We start from the raw sequence: 21,877 nt of genomic DNA, 5'->3' as shown, positions 1-21,877 counted from the left end.
TCCATGGCCTTAATCCCCTTCAAAATAACGACAGGGGACCTACTCCAAGTCCAACCACAGAATATTTGTAACCTCAGAGATGGGCATGTATATTAAGCAAAATCTGGCAACTTGCTTTGGTTTTACATCCAAATTAAATATACATACAGGATACGAAAATAGTGTCTGCTGTATGTAAACTCCTTTCTTTGTTTCTTCTATTTTCTCACATGTAATAAGGGTCAATTTGTTTAAAGGGAAAAACTAAACAAAAGTGCTCAAAAATAAATTATCAGAAAAAAATTTTTGACCCAAAAACATAAACCATCCTTACAAACAAAGATGAAGCAACTGACCTGCATAGAGGTATTTTACCTATGGTTTCTGATTGTGGAGATTTATTCCCATCCTTTTACATTACCCCAGCCCCTTATAACTAATAGGGATTACTTGAATGACAGCACTTTTTCCAATACCATGTCTGATGTGGGCTATGGGTGGAAGGCTCTTTGTCTCTTCAGAGATAACTAAGTTGTTTGACTTGTGGGTGTGGAACGGTGGGGGGCTGCAGTCCTGCCCTTGGGGACTAGCAGCAGCTCCAGTCCCAGGAAATGTTTAACTATGCGGGGGCTATAAACTTTAAGTATTTAGGGGAAATGCAAAAACCAAATATGCTAAAGGCTTATCTAGAATGTCTGGAGTCCATGCTAAAAGCCTCCCTAAGATGTGGAAGATATATGCTAATTGAAGCCTATTGAGAACTGAAACAAAGGGACCATTTGGCCTTTCCTCTCTGTATAAAAGACGTTTGAAAATCTTGTTCGGGGCTCGGGATTCAAACTGAAAGCTCCCGAGTCCGGCCGGCCGTCAATAAACCATTTTTCCTTCTCAAAATCATTCCTGAGTCCTGGCCTCTCTATACTCAAACAACTGAACTTCTCTTAAATTCCACAACATTTTTGGCGACTCTGGTGGGACAATAAATGAAGGCCAGAGACGGTAGCATTTTGCTGCCCCTTCCAAATCCCCGAGGAAGCCGGGAGGACTCGGGTGAACCCCAAATCTGGGTGCCCCTGGATTAAATTTAATCCAGAAAAGATGTGGGCTCCACCAGAATCTTCCCGACAAAAATCGAGGGCAATGGAAGGTCTGAAGAGAAAGATTCTGGGAACGAAAAAGAACTCCAAACATGGAAGAAGGTAAGACTCCCCGGGTGAGCACAGTCTGGAAGGCCCTAGCTTTAATTGCTAGGAAGGGGAGGCTGATCACCTCCCGAGAGAACCCTAGTAGCCCCAGAAGGCTGGGGGGAAGCCGTTCTCTCTAGGCTTGGGAAAAGGAGGAAAACTGGGGAAAAGCCCTGGTGTTTTGGGTTTGTCTAACTGCATGTTAGAATCTGGTACTGGTCTTATATCCACTAAAGGAGTGGAGTCTCGATTTTAATAGGAAGGGTATTTATAGGTTCAAGTCCTAATATCCTGGAAATTGGTCTAGATTAAGGAAAACAAAACTTGGTTACAGGAAAATGGATCGGCTTTTCTGGTGGAGCTTGGTCTGGATGTAAAGTTTAAACAGTGGAAAAGTCTAGCTGAAATCTTTTGTTATGGTGCTAATTTGTGAATGAATTCGCTTTATACCAAATGTTAAGTGTTCTGAGGTTTGTGATGGCTGTGGGGGCAGCCGTGGTGAAAATAAATATATAAACTTGTGAGTCAGATTAGTGACCTTTGTGCTTCTGTCTGTGTCAGCTCAATGTTAGTGTTGGAGTTGTGTCCTTACATAAAGTAGAATTACAGCTGAGCTGGAGCCCTCCCTTGCCATTGGCAAGGGGGTGAAATGATTCTGGGGCAAAAGCTGAGGAGTCTAGATGTTTGTGCATGTTCTGCTGTCTTGTCTCTGGTCTGGCCCTTTGCCGGGGCTTGGAGGCCATCTGTGTCCGCGCCAAGCACCCAAGTTTGTTGGGAATGTCCCAGTCGGGGTGGCTGGGTTCCTGGGAGAGTTGCCAAATTTGAGTAGGTTCTGTCTGCCCATTTTGGCTGAAAGCTGGAAATCGGGGAGCGGCTTGCCCCTTTCCAGTGAGTCCACCCTCCTATTCATAAGCCGCATTCCTGTTTGTTGTGCACCCGACTGCCTGAAAGGGGGGGGAATTGAAGGAGGTGAAAAGCAGAATCAGAATAAATGCAGTAAATTTCCCTCCTTAGGGTGTCAAAGCCAAAATACGTTTGCATTCTGCTCAGGTTCTTAGAAGGTATTGTAGTAACCTTAAGTGAGAGAATGTGTTCTGTGAAGGTAAAATCTGTCTTAAGGGTATAAATAATTATAAAAGTTTTACAAAGCATTGTTTAAGGTATTTAAGTGGCTAATTGCAGAAAGTCATTATTTAACAAAACTGAATTGATAATAATAATAATAAAAGGCAATTTTATAACAAACTTTTTCGGCAGCCAATCTCCCCTGCCAACTTGCTTCCAAAAAAACTGTTTCTGGTATTACATGCTACTAAGTATTTAAAGAGAAGAAAAGTTCATTATTTTAACAAACTTGTTTAGTATTAATGGCAATTATATGTTGTAAGAAGTTTGCCTGGTAACTCAGCATGTGGGATATATGGAGTGTGTTTTTATTGTTAAGGCAACAGAAGATGATTTTGTCCTAAGAGAAAATGATTGATTATTGGAAAGAGTAGAGTGTGGGACAGAACCTGAATGAATACTGAAAGTGTAGAAGGTTTGTGGAAGGGAAATTTTTATGATTAAATTGAGTAAGATCAATATACAAAGAAAATATTTTATCAATAGCTTCTTGTGCTTTAACCTCATCATATCCTCAATGTTTGAAGAAGAGTCTTACCTCTTTTAAAAGAACATTTTATGTTCTAGAAATCAAATCCTGAAAAGTAGCCTTTTATTTCAAACTAACTGCAAGAGATTTATTCTTTCACTTTAAAGGAAAAATTAAAGTAATGGTTAAGTTCATTTAATATGTTATAAGTTGAATGAAAGGTATTTAAAGGTGTTATAAAATTAATAGGTTTTAAAAAATTAATAAAAACTGTAACTAAGAGTTAAAATCATTTATAAATGCATTTATATTATAAAACAGTGGAAAGACAATAACTGAGATTATAGCTGGGTGAATTTAGCCTGAAACTATTATTTAAGTGTAAATTCTACACTAACCTTTCCTTTGTTTATGGTTACTTCAAGCCTAACCTCACCCTTTGCCTTTGCCTATGGTTATTTCATAATTGAGAAGAGCTGGGACATCACTGTCTCCTCTTCTGGTATTAGTAACCCTTTCTCTCATGAATTCAAGTGTAACCTAAATAAATGGCTGCCTGATGGAATAAGGTTAAATGACCACTGGAGTTTTATTATCTCCAAAACCAAAAGGGGGGTGGAGGGGGAGAAGTCTCCTGCCTTGACGGTCAGTGTTCCTAAAAGTGGCAATTCATGAGAGAAAGCAGTCTGTCTCCCTGAGGCTTCAAATAGCCTCAGTATATATATATAAAATTAATCTTGTTGCTTATCCAAAATTCTGCTAATTTCAAGGTAAAATATAAAGTTCTAAAACAAAATGGTGCTAAGGCATTGAGAACATTTTGGTTATTACAATCCATTAAGTAAGAAAGAAAATTCTTGTGGTAAACTGCATGGTCATAGTGCAAATTAAGAAGAGTTTCAAAAGTCTTTGAAAAGTTTAAAGTAACTAAAGTCATGTTGTTGTGTCAAACTATTCATGTCTGCCTATTTGCTCAAATTGTTGAGGTTAAATATGCAGTTATATAAGTAATATGTATTTCTGGACCCCTAATTAATTAAGCTAAACAGTATATAAAATAATGCAAATTACAAGTAATATCAATGAGTTGTGTTTGTGTCTAACTCTTTGTGTCTGCCCATTTCTTAAAAAAAATGCTCAATGTATGTCTTCATACATCAGGATAATATCAAATTAACAAATAAAAATTCTTAAAAGAGGTCTATTCAAATTGTTAAAAATTAAATATGCAGTTATATTTATAAATATTCTTAAAGCCCAAATTGAACTAAGCAGGATGAAAAAGTCATAGAAATCTGATTATGGAAACAATTGGGAAAGGGCCTCCTCTTTGCAAGAGCTTTTAAGGCAAGACTAGGTGTGGCAGATTAAACCTATCTACTAGGCTAGGGAATTAAGAATCAGTTTGCCTGGTAATCTCCCAGTTTAAACCTTTGTCAGCCATAAATTGCAAAAAAAAAAAAAAAAACACACACAAAGATTAGGTTAATTTTCACATAAGAAAAATGTTGATGTAACCTGGCGGCCTGCTGCCTCAGTCTCCCACTCCCGGGTTGGACAGCAGTGGAGACCAGTTTAGGCCAGTCCTATGGGCAGTGGAAGGATGCCCAAGAAGGAGCTAACTAAGTCGGTGCCATTTCAGCACTAAATTCTATTCCTTATTTGAAAAAGGGGGGAGCAGGTAAAAACTAAAATGGTTGGAATGTGATAGAGGAAGCAGTTAAATCAAACTTTTGCGTGGGAAAGTTAAATCTCAGATAAGCTGTAACTTCTGAAGTATCCAATCTATGGAAAAACAGAGGAAGAGCTTGCATGCTAGGCTTAGGGGTATAAATTGTGTCATTTTTCTTTGTTCGGGGCACCAGCCATATCTGGCTCTGCGCCCCTTCTTGCAAGATTGAGAATAAATTATTTTCTTCTCCACAATCTGGTGAGCCTTATTTTCTTCCAGAAGATTTCTTTCCAACAAAATAAGGTAATTAGTGGCTCTATTAACAAATTTCAGTAAGTAAAGGAAAGTCCATAAAAACTATGGAGAGATCTTTCCTGGGTTATGATTTTTAAAAAATTAAGTAATTGTGTAATGTGTTTTAAAACCTGGTAGTCAGTATGCATGTGTTTTAAAACTTGGTAGTCAGTTATGCTTTTAAATTAATAATTTTCATAACTTAAAGAAAAGAAGTTTTTAGCTTCCTGTAAGGGAAAAAGAGAACATTCCTTGCATAAACTATTATGGTTTCAATTTTATTTAACTTGAGTGTAATCTCCCATAGTTAATTTATAAACTAAATTAACATATGTACAAAATCTTTACAGTAATGAAAATTGTAAGTTCACATTGGTGAAATTAGGCTAAAGGAAAAAGATTGTAGATATGCTCTCTTAAATAAAGAGTAAATTTCTTTCATTGGTAATTGTAATTTAGTAAGTTTATTTAAACATGAGGTGTCTAGTCAATGCGGTTATAGTCAATTATAAAGAGTTTGTAAAACATCTTCCAAACTGAAAATGTTTAAATAGTTCTAATTGTAGAAGTCATTGTTAACTAAAGAAACTTAGATTGGTATTGGTAGCAGAAATAACTTCATGATAATAAACCTGTCTGAAGGCCACTGCAAAATACACATTTAAGTAAATGGTAATAAAAAGTTGTCTTGATTCTATTGGAAATATTCTGTTTTCATTCTAACAATGAAAAATAATATTTTTCCTCTATTACTAAAGTAAAGTACCTACTGTTATCTTCATAGTAAAATTGTGTAAGTAAATAGTCATTTGATATATGTATTGCGTTAAGTTGTTTAAAATATATATAAAACAAGGAATAAACTTTAACATTGTCAAACTCTTGTGCATTCGAACCAGGCCTTGTATACATTACAGGTGGCCTCTCCATGTGAGTTATTGGCTAGGCTGGTCACTGACCCCTCAATTAAAAATATGTGCTATATCAGTCTCTGGTTCTGCTCCTGAAGTCGATGGAAACTATATTGCAGTTTCAAGCTCCTGCAGCCAATAATGACTCGGTACAGCCAAGTGTACAATGGATATCGCCTCCAGACTGGCACTGTTCCATGGTGCCAGAGAGCACTATGCACCAGGCTAGTAGAATACTGGAAAATCTCTGGAATACTGGAAGGATGCTGCAACTTGCTCACTGCGTTGAAGAACATGCTAAGTGGAGCCATGATACCAGGAGACTGTAAGTAAAACTTAAACACAATTGGCATTATGGCCTGCTCTCATGGAGAGATAACATGTAAAGTATTACAAACCTGAAACTCAAAACTAATAATGGCAACTCTGAATCCTTATGCATTAAGTAATACATTAGTTAATATTAAGTGCTGTACTTTTATCCTGTACTAAATATATGCCTAATAATTGTAATGTTATCTTTTCTATTTTGGATCAAGTGCAGAAGTATATTAGACATGTTAAATTCCTGGTAAAATCATTTTCTAAACAGTTAATAACATGTCTATAGAATAAGGTGGCAGTCTCAGCCAGTCTCAGTTAGCAAAAGTGAGGCTTGCTTGCTGATGGTGAGTCACCTATTGAACAAGTCAAAATTGCTAGAAATTGTACAATGAAAACCAAGGTGTAAAAATCTTTATTCTGTAGTTCTGATCACTCCCACAGGTGAAAACTAAGAGTATTTCCAAATTAGTGTTCTAATCCTGAGTGAAGCCAGTTGCCCAAGGAGTACCAGTTCACCAGGAGCATCTGACAGAGCGAATGAGTGTCAATCATTGAACAGCTTGGAATGTGTCTTCAGACAAAGCTAAGTGTCTGTTGCAATTTCTCTCTAAAGATGGATAACTTAAAAAAGAATATATATGCTGTTCCCACCAGCTTTTAAGGAATGCCATCTTTATAGGCACCTAACCTTGTCTACCTCTGTAATCCAATGTGTCCTCTTTTAAAAACAGGTATTCCAAAATTTTAATTAAGTTTGTTTCTTTCAGAGTGAACATCTTATTAACCATATGAAAACTTCATCCAACTTCGTACAGAATGCCAGATCCATCTTCCTCCAGTTAGAATAAATTAAAGAGTTTTACACCTTATTAGGCAATGACTACAGCCCATGGCCAGCAGGAAGCAGTTACAGAAAAGAGATCGTCTCCCTTCAGCACCCCTTTTAAATTAAAGGTGTAAACTCTTTAAGAGTAAAATAAAAGTAATAGATGGATCTGGAACCTGACTGGAAATCCACGTGAGTGCCAGTGGCAGCAGAATAACTGCGGGAGGCCCCTGCCCAAGATTCTGCTGTCCAGAATGAAAAGTTCTAAACTTCTAAAAACGGTCCTGGATGCTGTACTAAAGACTGATAAATAATCAGTCAAGACAACAAACAGCCATCCACCTCATAGCTCCAACAATAATTATGCCAAAGCTTAGCAAGTAAACTTTGACAAAAGGGGGGAATGATGTGGGCTATGGGTGGAAGGCTCTTTGTCTCTTCAGAGATAACTAAGTTGTTTGACTTGTGGGTGTGGAACGGTGGGGGGCTGCAGTCCTGCCCTTGGGGACTAGCAGCAGCTCCAGTCCCAGGAAATGTTTAACAATGCGGGGGCTATAAACTTTAAGTATTTAGGGGAAATGCAAAAACCAAATATGCTAAAGGCTTATCTAGAATGTCTGGAGTCCATGCTAAAAGCTTACCTAAGATGTGGAAGATATATGCTAATTGAAGCCTATTGAGAACTGAAACAAAGGGACCATTTGGCCTTTCCTCTCTGTATAAAAGACGTTTGAAAATCTTGTTCGGGGCTCGGGATTCAAACTGAAAGCTCCCGAGTCCGGCCGGCCGTCAATAAACCATTTTTCCTTCTCAAAATCATTCCTGAGTCCTGGCCTCTCTATACTCAAATAATTGAACTTCTCTTAAATTCCACAACATGTCCACTACCTGAGTTTAGATGACCATTCTCATTATCACTCACCTAGGTTACTGCACCCTCTCAATTGCCCACCTAGGCCCTATAGTTGCCACCAGCTCCCAACTGGTAACTCCTTCTTTATACTCACTCAATATGAGAAGTTTGAATTGATTAGAAGATTGAACATTAATCAGTATACTGGGCCTTCCAAGATCTATCCCCTACCCATCTGTAGCAGTGTAATATCACTGATGAATTCCAGAAAGAAATATTGGATTATGCTTATAATCTGATCAGTACCTGGGCATGATTGAGTTATGATTAGGGCAAAGATAAAAGGCAAGGCAAAGAACTGAGTTGGGGGTTTTTAAAGTTGGAGTTTTGATGTTGGAGTTTGATCCTGAAGTCTTAAGCAGGAGCCCCCGGGAAAGAGACAGTCATTCACGTGGTAGTCTACAGCTGTCCTTGTGGAGAGAGGCAAAGCCTAGAGAGCCTCATAGTCTAGAGCTGTCCCTGTGGAGGAAACAGGAACTGAGCCCAGAGGAACCCAGGAAGCCTGAACCCTCATAGATGTCGGCAGCCATCTTGCTCCAACACGTAAAAATAGACTTTGGTGAGGGAAGTAACTTAAGCTTTATGACCTGGTACCTGTAACCTTGTAAGTCGTAAGCCATAATAACCTACATTGTCTTTTAAAAATCATCTTTAGAAAACACTTTTTGAATGTCCCAAAGAATCTTTAAAACCTTGACCCCCAAACCATGAACATTTATTTTTCTTATTTAAATTCCAATATATTTCTAATTTGTCAAATGTTAAAATTAAATGTTATAAATTTTACAAAGATTAAATAAATTGTATCCATATGAGGAAAAAAAGCAAAATAAATGTGAAAGGGGCCAATCTGAGACCTAGGAGTTAGAAAAAATGATCTTAAGAGGATTGAGAAGAGAATTATTCCTAAAGAAATGGGAATGAACAACTAGTGACTCTTCAGTGGTGTGTTGAGAAAAAATATTCCACCACACCCTCTGGAAGGTGGTGAGTCCCACTGCAGTATAATGTATGACCAACACCTGGAGGTGAACGGTGCTTTGCAATGGTGAGAGGAAGGGATGGATTTTCCAAAACAACTCAGGGTGATATAGCCTGTGCATTAAATCAAAATTATTTCCAAGAGTACCTAGTCTCCAAGATGGCCAGATAAGTAATATAGGCCCTACAGTCTTTGAATGTTCAGAAGGGATGTGAGACTGAGTGTGTATTCAGGGCTGCCTCCAGACAATGTGGAGCTATGCTAATCCAAACTGGCTTGGATGTGGAGAATATGTAACTCACCTGGAGGAAATAACCTATCTGATACTAAGATCTGAAGAACCTAACCAAAGGTCTGTTTACCATCACTGTTAGTCTTCCTAATCCTATATCCTCTGTATAAAAGGGTCTGGAAAAGGCTGTTCGGGGCTCGGTTTTTATTAGGACAAGAGTCCGCCGAGCCTGGCTGGTCGAAATAAACCAACTTCCTTCTCGTGTCCTGGCCTTCGAAACCGCGCATACCCGAATTTCCCCACTACAAGGGAAATTGGGCTGCCCTAGTGAGCACTAAGGAGGGAATCCACACAGAGGCAAATACCCCAGAGTCCTCTGATAAGGGAAAGCACGTTGTTTCATCGTGTTGAGTCATCCCAAAACTGTGGTGGTAGCAGAAATGAGACAACTGAAAGATGTGCACTGCATTTGAATAAATTGTAGTCCAAACAACAACTGGTGTACTTGTGATCAGCAGTACTAATGGCAGAATGAAGACAAGCTTGTGAATTTTAATTTCCTCATGGTCTACTTGCTGCTTTGGGAGAAAGGAGGGTAACTAGAATTCTACAGATGATCTCAGTTCAGCCATCACCTTCATCTTTCTTCTTCCTCTCAATCTAATCTCATACCAGCAAACTTCTGCTTTATCCAGTAGTGTGCTGGTAAAAGTTTAACAACCCACTCTTTGGGAAAAAGATGTACATATATATAAGTTCATTATAAATTCATTATAATTTTTCCAATACGAAGAGGATTTGTAGCATGTAATTTAAGAACTAATAATAAAATACACAATAGTCTTTATTGTAAGTATCATATAGCCATTTGACTCTCAACGAATGCTTTCCTTGATTTTTGCCAAATTCTTGTATCCTTAGCCAAAATGGTCGCAAATCAACCATGGTTTGATAAAATTAGATTATGAATAAATGCTTGATCACTTTCCAATTCAAAAAGAAGTCACTCATATCATAGACAAACAAATGTAGTTCTGACATGAACATTATTTGAGATTTTCATTTATGATAATGAGTATGGATGAAAGTGATACCTTGAAAACTTCTATGACAACTTCACTAATTCATCAATGACATGAGGCACTTCTTTGCTGAGTCAGATAACAGTTTTCAAATACTGGAAGAACAGTATTTGAAAAATTTTCTTCTATTTTTCTTCTATTCACAGTGTAATAGCTACAGGCACAATCTATATTTAAGCTTAATCTTCACTAGTGACATTTTATCTTTCACTTTAAATCTAAATAATCAACAAAACAATAAATCAAACCCTCACATAATGAAGGGAGACAGAAAGCATTTGCCAACTTCTGTGGTGTAAGTATTCCCATCATGATCAATTTCAAGCTCTCAAAGCGACATCTGTGAATGCAGAGATGGGAGAATGTGTGCAGTAACACCCCGTTCTTAGTATTAGTACAATAGACATAAAGAATCTTCAAGAGCAGAAATAATAGTAAAGTGATTAGGAAGAGATGAGGTTTGAGTATTTATTAACTTTGTTTATAATATAATCCATTTACTGGGAAGTTTATATAATTTGATTTTTAATAATCCCTATGTTTAACACTCAGGCAGCAAAATTCCTGAAATTTAACACCTGGCTTTTGTGGACCAGTATGAGCTGACCCCAGCACGCTATAGAATATTCTTCGTGGATTAGCTATCTTCTTTCTTAACTATGTGTTGCAAGTATCATGCTAAGTAAAGGTTATTTACTTGTCTGTTTTCTTATGAAGAAGGCCAGAGAATCAGGAATAAGATGTTGTGTGTGTGTGTGTGTGTGTGTGTGTGACCAGTTCTTGTAGTGCCTGGGACATTACAGGAGCTCAGTAGGTGCTTGCAATTAATATGTGAAACAATGAACAATTGCCCTTTTCTTTCTTGAGGATCTGGGTAAAATACTGTTGCAAACACTTAGCAGTCTTTGCTTCCTATTTCCATCTTACCATTGACTCTCCTTAACAAAGGTCCTCCCTTGGTATTAACTCACATTACCTGAAGCTTAATAAAAATATTAATTAGACACTTTCTACGTTTTTTCTTTCATTTGATAATAACCTCAAAGTGTCCTATTAATACAACCAGCATCCCTTCACAAAGTGTCCTAGCCATGTTTCTCACATCTATTACACTTGGGACCCCCCCATAAAGTATATCTTCCTAGTAGCTGCAACAGTGCTCCACCCAATATGGAGCCTTCATGCCCACAGCTGCTGAGGGCATTGGAAGCCAAAATTTGTCAGCTGAGTCCCCATCTGGCAGTAGCCCTTGGCTTTACAAAGTTTCCAGTCCCAAGATCACTCCCCAACATTAGCACAGTAGCTAGTGCTAGAAATGATGGGAGCATGTGAATGTAACCCATTGGCCTCAGTTTGGAACGACTCTGGACTTTTGAGCTCCAGCACTTCTTGGAAGTCCGGCTGAGCCCTCTGTTGCAGCTGCATTGCCCTTCTACCTCTCCTTCTGTCCATTTCCACTTCATTCACTTCACTCCCCAATCAACTTCCTCACACAGAGCTCCACCTCTGGGTTTGTTCCGTGAGAACCCCAACATGCTGCCACTCTCGATATTGTTAAGGCTTGATCAGTGCATACGTTTTAATATAATCTCCTGCCAAAGGATGCAAGTTTCTAGAAATATTGAAATTGAAAAACTATAGCATAGATCAGTGAATAGAACAGGTACTCATTTACAGTAGTATTGACAATTGATTGACTAGAACTTCCCCAGCTCTAAAATTATTGTAAACGTAGCTTTGTAGAAATAAAACTTTACATTAGTTGAATAATGCCTCCTTATGACAGTTGATTCTGTTAGCTAAGAAAGAAGTTTTCAGTGTGTCCTATGGGTTTGTTTCAAGGCTCTTATGAAACAGAAAATTCTACCCCAAGTAATAGAGTAATAGAGCTATACTGAGCGCATTTAGTAATTTACTTTACCAATAGAATGTCTGGAAATATGAGATGAGTTGAAATTGGCCATACAAATGAAAACTAGCTTAGCTCCCATGAACAATCTTTAAAGAGGGAAAATGACCTTGATTTCTTAAAAGGAAGGGCATGTATAGTGATACCTATTAGCTAATTCCTGTCTAAAGCTATTACGCATAGACAACTCCAGACAAGGAGAGTGGTTCAGCTGGTTGAACTATTACTGCTTTCAGGTGAAAAGCATTTTATGTTGCATGACTCCTTCATTTAAATAGGTGTTTAAGTCCAAGAGATGAAAAGACAAAGTTAAAAAGCATTCTCCTAAAAAGTCAGCCCTAATTTGTCATACTAAAATGCTAAATGATCCTGTACTAAAAGCAATTAAATCTGTTGTATTTACATAGCCACCAAACACATGGAAAAGTGGAGAACAAATCACGTACAAGGAAATGGATTTTTTTTACTTGTTTTTGTTTGTTTGCTTGCTTCATAGACATTTCAATTATTTTTGGACTCTTTAGGCATTAATTGATGACAACAAAGCATTTAATTAATTGTACATTACTTAACTCATGCTCTCCCCAATCGAAATGAAAGATAACGCATTGCAAATTTTGTAGATACAAGAAATTACATGCGTAACCAGGCCAAATGTGAAATGCTAATATTCCAAAGTAAAGTTAAGATGCTCTAAGGGTGATTCAAAATAATACCTCTAATAATTTATTTTTTCATCCTTGGCAGAAATTATAAAGATATACTCTCTAAAATTGTTTTCAGCAGGATTTACCTAGGATTTTCACAAGTATCTGAATAATTTAATGACCATGTCAAAGCAGGTCAAACTAGAATTTTTTTATTAGTTCATTAATTTTAATGTAATTTTGACTGTGGATGAATCTAAGGCCTGAGAATGTGCCTCGGTATCTATGAATGTGAGTTCTTTGTTGCCCTACCTCCCAAACAAGTATCTGAAATCTGACAGAATTCATAAATAAAAGATACCATTAGGATACAGAAAAACAAAGATCATATATTTTAAAAGAACTTAGAAGGCCTTCACCAGTCCCCAAAGCAGCTCTTTGCTGGCAGCAAGCATGGGGGCCAGGCAACCTTGGTAAAAGGATAGCTTTATCCCCATTTTGCCTATTTGATGTGACACTACCCTGCAACCCCAGCTGTTTGTGCTGAGCTGTCCCAGAGGACACACACTGGGAGTCATGGATTGCCTGAAACCACAAAGTCAGTGGGGAAGGAATCAGAACTTTGAACTTGGAGAAGGAACAGGAGACTGAAATACACAGAGCCATGCCCCTGAGAAGGCAGACTTGGGGATCTCTACTCAAACCAACCACACAACAAGTGGCCTGCAAGTGCTGAGGACAATGGAAGCCCCAATGTCTACATCCTTTAGGAGCAGATTGAAAGAAGATAGACTGAAGCAGGAGGGCAGAATTAGGTCAGTCACCTGTGGATCTACCGAGACTGCAGCCATCAGTATCCCTCCACCTCCAACATCCCACCATCCCTCAAGTAGCAATGTTGGACATATACAATATTGCAGAACTGAGAGCATTTTAAAGCAAAACTACCTTTACATATATTTTCTATAAAACTCCTAAAACTACCACTCCACATCCCCACCAAGGGGATCATGTTCACATTGGAAAGTCTTTGAAGGCCCTCACTGTCCTCCCTACAATCTCTTGAACTGCCAAGGAATAACAGTAGGACCAGGAAGCAGCATGTAGAGTCATTTGGTTAAAGTAAGAGGAAATCTACTCTGGGGGTCCACAATGGAAGGTGTGGTATGTGGAGAGTTTGGTCCCACTGTTCTCTACTCTCCACATTGGGGCTTCTTCTTTCTAGGATCCAAAAGTTGGTCCCACCATCTTTTTTGAGACTGAGCTGATTGACTTGCACCCAGAGCCAACATTTGCCTCCCAGAAGCCCCAAAGTCAGCTATAAGGTGGGATTTGCTTTCAGCAGAAGATAGACCTTCAACTAAAGCTGTGTTTGGAGACTTGGTATCAGGATGAGAAGTTTGATTGTGACCTCTTTCCACAGATGATACAGACAGGGATTCTCCACGGGCTCTCTTGATTCCAGAGGTGTGATGGCCTGAGTGAGGGAGGGGACTCTTGACAAGTCCCCATGGCAGCAGGTGATGTTGTGGTTTCAAGAGGAATGCAAGGCTGGGGAGCTCCTCATCCTCCTCTTCATTGGACCCATCTGCGGGCTTGGATTCTGTACTTAGAGGAGAGGTTTCTTGCAGAGGCACCTCATCTCTGCTTCCGAATCTAAGGGAAGAGTGTCTCATGTGTTGGTGAGGATAGGAGATTTGTTTCTTTATGATTTGAGGATCTTCTTGGCTCCTTGGAGAGACAGAAATGTCTTTAGGAAGGTCCAGGCTTTTGTCTGCTCTGCCTTCCCAATGTAGGTTATCAGTACTGACTTGATCCCTAGAAGTTGGCCACGGTCAGCTTTACTCTCTGCACCATTGCTAGACTTGCATGTGGAAGGAATTGTACCCAATCCAGGTATATCATAATTTGGAGGTGCTTCCACACCCTCTACATCTTTCAAGGACAGCAGACGCTTCTCAAGCACCTGTTGTCAAGGAAATAGACAATTAATGACTCTGAAGATGTTGCTCACATGAGGTGCCTGAATGTGTGGTGAAGATGAATGCACTTGGACAGAAGGCAGGGAGGTTTTGTATACATATACTATAGCTCATCCTGACATCTTCCTATGTGTTATTCCCAAACTTTCAGTCCTAACCACACCTACCCCATACCTCTCCATAGTTTCCTCCCTACTGGTTCTCCACTTGTCCCCACACCTTCAGCTGTTTTCCTCCAGAAGCCATGCCACCCAAGACAAAGCAGGTTAGACAAGGTCATGTGGATTACATGTGAGGCCATCCCACCCTTGGTTTACCTGGGTGGGCATGAGTCCTTCCTCTTGCTGCAGCTCCTCTGTTAGGGACAAGAAGTCTACATGTGCTCCTGGGGAAAGCAATTCTGCTAGAAACTGAGGGTGAATGACAGCCTCTACCTGGGACCAGTAATAAAAGGGGATTGAGCACACTTGAGAAAGAGCCCCCTGTCGGTTTTGGAAGCAGGAAGGAAAGCGTTGACACTGCACCTCAATCTGCATTCTGTGGATGTTTCAGACCTCTACCAGCTACACACATACACACTCATACATGCACACACAAAGACTCAAAAACACACACATGTACACACTCCACACTGCTCAGGAGATAAGAAATAGACCCAAGTTTCACCAGACTGGGAAAGAAGCACAGACCTGAACATGCTGACAGTGCTAAAACTAGGGAATCTGCTAGACACTTCACCTAAAATCCACCCACCTTGGTGATTAAGTCTTCCTCTGCACACAGCTGGTTGATGTAGCTAAGGAGATCCGGATCTGCATAGATTTCATCGTCTTCCTGCTGTCCATGTTCTTCCTCTTCCCATTTTCCATCTTCCTCCTCAGAGGCTGAGTGCAAAGGCCCCACCAGCCCATCCATGAGGTCAATGTACTCTTTTACGGCTTCAGGTGGGATCTCCTCAGGGGCCTTTGTCTTCAGCGTCCACTGCTGTCTGTGTTGCCTCTGGCTGGAAACCTTGGCCTTGGACCCTGTCTTTTTTGGATTGGACACTAAAGGTAGGGACAGAAGTTAAGAAATAAAAGTGGAATGAATCTCCAAAATAAAAATACAAATAAAAGAACTTAATATTTTAATCATTCTATCCCAGTGACTCAATACAATCCTTTAAAATAATAAATTGCCCACTTCATCCACAATATAGAGATAAGGATAAAGGCTTTTTATTTCATCATGAGGACCAGTTTACATGAACTTAGGATATAAAAACTTTACCTACCAGTTATTTGGATTGTAAATATTTATGGACTATTACAGAGGCCTAGAGGTTTTGTTGTAGGATAGGGTCTATGTGACCAAAGAAATATCAGAATATTACAGGAAGTTGTGATAGAGTCTTCTTTTTGTGACCCCATTTGCAACATGAAAATGTACCCATCAGTTCTTAGGTTTTACATTTCCTTATCCTCTTTCTCTTTAAACATTATACCTACAGGTTGAATCTAGATTAGAAAAGGAAATTATAGATCACTTGAAATAAAGATGCCTCTGATCTGCCAGTTCAGAAATAGAAAGGTTTTATTCTGAGCACACTTCCCCCAAGCCGCCCCAACAGCCTTGTGTGGCCCAGTGTTTCACATTACAGGGTTCTGCTGCAATTTTTGTACATTGGTTCCATTGTTCAAAATATTCTTCTAGACTTGTTTCATCTCCATTTTTCTGAACGTTCCAATTTGGGAATATAACAGGTTATTAAACGCCAGCACAAACCATTAACTTCCAAGTATGTCTACGTTTTGAAGTGAGATGCTAGTCTAAACCACTTCTTTAGTATTTTCAAAGTGCAGTGGAAAGGGGTAGTCTCAAATTGGCGCAGTTGGCGTTAGCTAGTCACTGGCCTTTAGCCAAAATAGACTGAAGGGCTGAAAAAGTTTCTTCAGAGTGAGTTGTTAGTCATTGACCATGACCATCCCCCATACACACGCTGATAAGAAGGAGGAGGTGGCGGTCCCCTTAACCTCAAGCCAAGGGAAAGGGCCTTAGGGGGACTCTTGCAACTTGAGGCCCAGAGAAGAAAGGGGTGTATTTCTACACCCAGAGAGACTTCTCAAAGTCCAAATATGGACCTTGTGATTTGGAAACCCCTAAAAAGGATCCCACAGAGAGGTCCACTGAAAAGGTAAAGGGACACCAAGAGAGGGGTGGAGAGTCAGAACCAGGAACAGCGGAATGGTCAGGTGACCAGCCAAAATGTTGTCCACATCAGGTGAGCAGCAGCCAACGAGTCTTCAGGAGGGAATACTGCCAAGAAATCTACCAAAGCACTCCTTAAGGGAAAAAAAAAAGTCCATTTGAGACTATCTGCTGTGTCTGCCAGCAACCTGACCCACACTGCTACTGCACCGGCCTCATGTGACTTTTCCACCTGGACCCAACCAAGGAGAGTAGTCAACCCAAGTAAGAAGAAAGGAGCAAGGAAAAGAGAAAAGGCTTTCCTGGAAAACTTCAAAGCCTGATTTGGATACAAGCTGGGGGAGGAGAGAATATTTCATAAGTTTGGGGTTTTATATATATCAGACTATACTAGAATTATGTAATTATCACCCTGAACGGAATGATTTCATGCTTAAAGTGCACAGAGGCAAGGACGGACTCAGGGTTTTCTAAATCAGTTTGGGAGACCCTCTTTAACAAAATAAGAATACAAAATTATAATTTCAAAATCAGGAACAGATTTAAAGAAGGAGCCCATGGAGATGAGGGCCTAGAAACACTCTTCCAGGATAGGGGAGTGAGAATTTTCTTTTCAAACTCCTTGTCTCTCTACCTACAAGGATTTTGCTTCAGAGATAGCATTATTGTGGAGGAAATTTTTTTTTTACCAAGATCCTAATCACCTGGTCCTATAGTCAGCTCTTTTGCAACAATTTGGGGGAGATTATACATATACACACACACACACACATACATCTATAGATATAGATGTATATAGATGTATATATTTTTATTTATAGAGATAATATGTATTAAATGATATACATGTATACATATTTTTTTTAGTTGTGTTTCTTAAAGCAAATACAAATCCATTAGCTTAACTTGTTAAGCTGTCCCCATTTCATGGTCAGTTTTTACAGATCAGATCCTCATCAGTTGTTACTGATGACCTATACTGACACTTATGGCTATCAGAAAAGTCTACTTTGTTTGCTCTCTATTCTTCTTAGAACTTGAAATTTATTTTAAGAATCACTGTAATTTTTGGCAGATTCCATTTTTGACTTTCCCAAAAGAATCAAAAATCCTCCTCCTCCTTCTTTCCTATTTAGTAATGACCTTCTCAGAAAACTTTAAACAAGAGAAAATGTTTAATGTAGCACAATAGGGCCCCTTGATGATTATGTATGAGCCTTCAAATCCATACTGTGTGCTTCTGGGGACTGGGGGACACTACAATTACTCAATTCAGTAGTGGAAAAGAGTGAAGTTGTTGCATTATCTAAACAATCAGTGATTATACAGATTTTTTTTCTCATCATGGGCTGGTTGTCCATACTGCAGACAGACAGAAAGACCCAAAATTATTTTATTGAAACATAATCACTCATTCACTCTATTGCAAAGATAAATGATTTTTAAGGAATAAAAAAGGAAAGATATTAAGTGTTAAGTGTTCAAACAGCCCTGCTTCCTGACTTGCTACCACCTCTCTCTATGAATCTATAGCCCTTCTCCAACCACCCTTCCTTTCCCACTCGAATCTTTTGGGTAAGAGTCTGCCTCTGCCGGCTCACGAGGGATAATTTACATAAAGAAGGTGGAGCCTTGGTAGAGAAGGAGAAAAAGGAAAAATAGAAGGAAACTGTCATTCCAATAACTGCAAACCCTCTGCAGTACCAGTTTCTAAACCTGCAGTTTCTATTGTCTCTCTAGCGACTGCATCAACCATCACGTCCTCTTGCCACTTTTTTTTTTCTGCTCTCCCTTAGGTCCCCGGACTTCTTGTCCCTGCTTTCCTCTTCCCCACCTTTAGCCCTGGTCAGTCATTATCATTCCTGCCCTGCATTTACTCTTAACTGCCTTGCCCACCTCCCCTTTGTGATACTTGTCTACCAATCCAAAACTGCTTATTCCATGGCTGCCCTGTGCAGTGAAACATGGATAAAGAAAGTGGTCTGCACAACTGTTTTTCCTGGCTTTCATCTCATCAAACCTCCAAAGCACACTCAGCCGACGACTTTGCTTCCTGCCTCTCAGAGACATGTGACCGCCATTGGGGAGGATTTTCAGTCTTCCACTGCATGTGGGTCCAGGTATTGTACCGTACCTGCTTTGCTGTGCTAGAGCTGTTCGCTCTCAGCCAAGGCCTGCCCTTGCCCTTGCACTAGGTCTCATGTCTCGTGCCTGAGGTCATTATTCTAGCAGTTCTCCCACTCTCTCAAGCAGCATCATTTTTCCTTTTTACTGGGTTAATCGTGTTGCCCTACAAACATTTCTCCCAGTATTAAACAAACAAATAAAAATATACACGACAGACTCTGTTGATCCTGCTTTCCTTGCTAGATATTGCTCTCTTTTTTCTTTCCTTTTATAGCAAAACTCCTTGCAACGGATCTTTTATAACTCCTCTCCAATTTTCCTTCTCCCTCTCTATTAACCCCTCTTCGATCATGATTTCGTCCTTACTCTATTGAACCAGTGCCATTAATGGTCTCCATAGCATTAAGTCCAGTGCTCACTTGTCATTGCTGACCTCATCATGCTTGATCTAGCAAATGCATTAACACAACTGACAACATCCTTGTCCTGGAAATACTTTCTTCCCTTGGCCTCCAGGAGGGTACGTTCTCCTTGTTCGCGCCTATCCTTCTGGCTCTTCCTTCCAGTCTTTTGTGTTCCTCCCCCACGCCAAGACTAAATGTTGGCAGTCAGAGGCTCAATCCTTGTACCTTTCCTAGGTTATTTGTAGCTCTCCCTTAGGGAATTTCAGTCCCTCCCATGGCATGAACTACTATCTATATTCTGATGACTCTCAAATTAATATCTCCTGCTCAGACTTCACTCCAAATCCAGAGGCCCACCCACATGCTCAGCTGCCTCTTAGACTAATTTGGATGCACAATAGTTTCCTCAAATTCAACATGTTCAAAACTGAGCCCCGGTATTCAACCCCACGCCAACTCATCCTTTAGTCCTTGCCTCTGTAGGCAACAGCAACTCTGTTCTTCTTTCTCTTTCTCATGTCCCTTCTCATCTGTTAAAGGAAAAATGCAGGGTCTGTGGGGAGCAGCGGTGCTGGCAGGCGGTGAACTAGCGGGACTCCAGAGAGGCTTTGCCGGACCCAGCAGGGAGGTGCCGAGGCACCGCTCAGGCCCCGCCACCATGTGCACCGCACAGAGGAGCTGCAAGCATCTCCCGCTGCAGCCACTCAGCAGTGAGGAGGCCCGAGCTCCAAAGACTTCCAAACCCTCAGGCAATCACCTCCCGCAGCCAGAACCCCCGTGACCCACTTCAACGAGAGCCCTTCTTACGGACTCTCGGCTGAGGCCAAGAACAAGTTTGTGTCTAAGTATGATCAGGCAGAAGATCTTCGCAGCTGGATAGTTAAGAGGTGACAGGTATGTGCACTGGCAGGTCGGGCCTGAAAGGGGACATAATCCTCTGCGAAGTCATAAACCAACTGCAGCCAGGTTCAGTGAGGAAAGTCAACGAGTCCTTGTTCAACGGGCCTCAGTTGGAGAATACTGGCAACTTTACTAAAGCTCTTCAGGCTTATGGTATGAAGCCACACGACATATTTGAAGCAAATAATCTTTTCGAGAATGGAAATCTGACCTAGATTCAGACTATGCTGGTGGCTCTTGCAGGTCCGTCTAACACAAAAGGGTTCCTTACAACCATTGAAATTGGAGTTAAGTATTCAGAAAAACAAACAAGATGTTTTGATGAAGGAAAATTAAATGCTGGCCAAAGTGTAATTGGCTTGCCGTTGGGAACCAACAAATATGCCAGCCAGGCAGGTATGACAGCCTAGGGGACTAGGGGACATTTTTATAATCCCAAGATGCAAACCGACAAACCTTTTGACCAGCCCACGATTAGTCTGCCGTGGGGCCAGCCAGGCAGGGACGTTAGCCCCAGGGACCAGCTGAGACATGGACGATCAGAATTAACACTACAACCAGTGGAGAACTGGACGATTTCTCTACAGATGGGTACCAACAAAGTTGCTTCCCAGAAAGGACTGAGTGTGTATGGGCTTGGGCAGCAAGGATATGATCCCAAATACTGTGCTGCTCCAGCAGAACCCGCCGTTCACAGTGGAAGCCAAGGAACAGGAACGAATGGGTCAGAAATCTGTGCTAGCGATTATCAGGCAGAAGAGCCCGATGAATATCACGGCGGGTACCAAGACCATGACCCCAGAGATTACCACCACGGTTATTAGATTCGCAAAGAGGAGAGCTTGTATTTACTCCAGTTTTTATTCCGTGAGAACCAAGCTAGCCTTGAGTAATTTTTATCTTGTTTTCCTAAAACACCATTAAGCTTACAGTATCTAAAAGAAATATTGCCTTACTTACATTCCTTTGACCTTTTTCTGACTCTTCCCTGAATAGTTGCCTTTTAGTGCTGTAACAGTTAAATCATACAGCATAACCAATAACTCCCATATGAAGTAAAAAAGGAATACTGAGAAAGGGAAGGGCTCCTGGATGGCTGATTCTTTTATTAAAGTTCTATGCATGTTTACAAGCTTCTACTTCAATTAGAATTTTCAGAAAATAGGAAGCCTCTTTTTTATAGTTTAGTGCCAGGCTTCTATATGGAAGACTAAACTCACGCTTATAGCTAAATGTGGTCTTTATCAGACGAAATCTAAGCTGCAGCATTTTAGGACTCTACCTATCAATGGTTTTACAGTACTGTTTGCTAATTTTTTTTTCTCTCCCCAACGCCCACCCGCCCCCCCCCCAAGTTGTCTGCTCTCTGTGTCCATTCGCTGTGTGTTCTTCTGTGACTGCTTCTATCCTTATCTGCGGCACCGGGAATCTGTGTTTCTTTATGTTGTGTCATTTTGTTGTGTCAGCTCTCCGTGTGGGCGGCACCATTCCTGGGCAGGCTGAACTTTCTGTCGTGCTGGGCGACTCTCCTTATGGGGCACAGTCCTTGTTTGTGGGGCTCCCCTGTGTGGCAGGGCATTCCTTGCGCGCATCAGCACTGCGCATGGGCCAGCTCCACACAGGTCAAGGAGGCCTGGGGTTTGAACCACGGACCCATGTGGTAGGTGGACGTCCTATCCATTGGGCCAAGTCCGCTTCCCTGTTTGCTAATTTTTAAACAAAACCATG

At 40.4% G+C, this 21,877-nt stretch overlaps 1 pseudogene; it reads left to right on the top strand.

Moving 5' to 3' along the window:
* The first annotated feature begins 18,659 nt into the window (after positions 1-18,659).
* On the top strand, positions 18,660-20,973 carry LOC101435117 (calponin-3 pseudogene; annotated as a pseudogene).
* Positions 20,974-21,877: the final 904 nt, after the last annotated feature.

This window comes from Dasypus novemcinctus, chromosome 2, assembly GCF_030445035.2.
Source record: "Dasypus novemcinctus isolate mDasNov1 chromosome 2, mDasNov1.1.hap2, whole genome shotgun sequence".
Classification (NCBI taxonomy): domain Eukaryota; kingdom Metazoa; phylum Chordata; class Mammalia; order Cingulata; family Dasypodidae; genus Dasypus; species Dasypus novemcinctus.
The sequence above is the reverse complement of the archived record's forward strand: the minus strand, read 5'-3'. Positions and strand labels throughout refer to the sequence as shown.